Source organism: Penaeus chinensis, chromosome 9 (genome assembly GCF_019202785.1).
Source record: "Penaeus chinensis breed Huanghai No. 1 chromosome 9, ASM1920278v2, whole genome shotgun sequence".
Classification (NCBI taxonomy): Eukaryota; Metazoa; Arthropoda; class Malacostraca; order Decapoda; family Penaeidae; genus Penaeus; species Penaeus chinensis.
Window position 1 is genome coordinate 37,998,883 of NC_061827.1, and position 587 is coordinate 37,999,469.

Genomic DNA, 587 nt, shown 5'->3' on the forward strand with positions numbered 1-587 from the left:
GAAGACAATAACGATGATATTGATGAAGAAAAAGAATTATGTGAATTTATTGGAACGGAGAACAAGGGAGAAATTTGTATATGGTTATAGAATATAGTATATAATCCATCTGGTTTACCTCGCTCTCTTGTGAGAAAGAAAGAAAGACAGAGAAAAAGAGAAAGAGATAAAAAGATAAATAAACAGAACGATGAATAGAAAGAAATATAGAAAGATAAATATACAGATAGATAAAGGGAAAGAAAGAAAAATAAATAAACGGAAAAATAAAGAGAGAAAGATAGAGAGAAATAAACAGATAAAGAGAGAGAGAAATAGAAACATAAACAGATATATCGTGCGTAAGCGGGAGTGGGCAGGGGGAGGGGAAGGGAAGGGAGGGAGGGAGAGGAGAGGAGGGGAAGGGAAGGGGAGGGGAAGGGGAGGGAGAGGAAGGAGAGGGGAGGGCTGAGGAAGGAGAGGGGAGGGGAGAGGAGGAAATGACCATTAACGAGTGGGAAGATGAATGAATCGGAAAAAAAATAAAACAAAAAACAAAAAAACAAACTGCAATTGAAGGCCAATCCGCGCAAAGACAGACGAACATA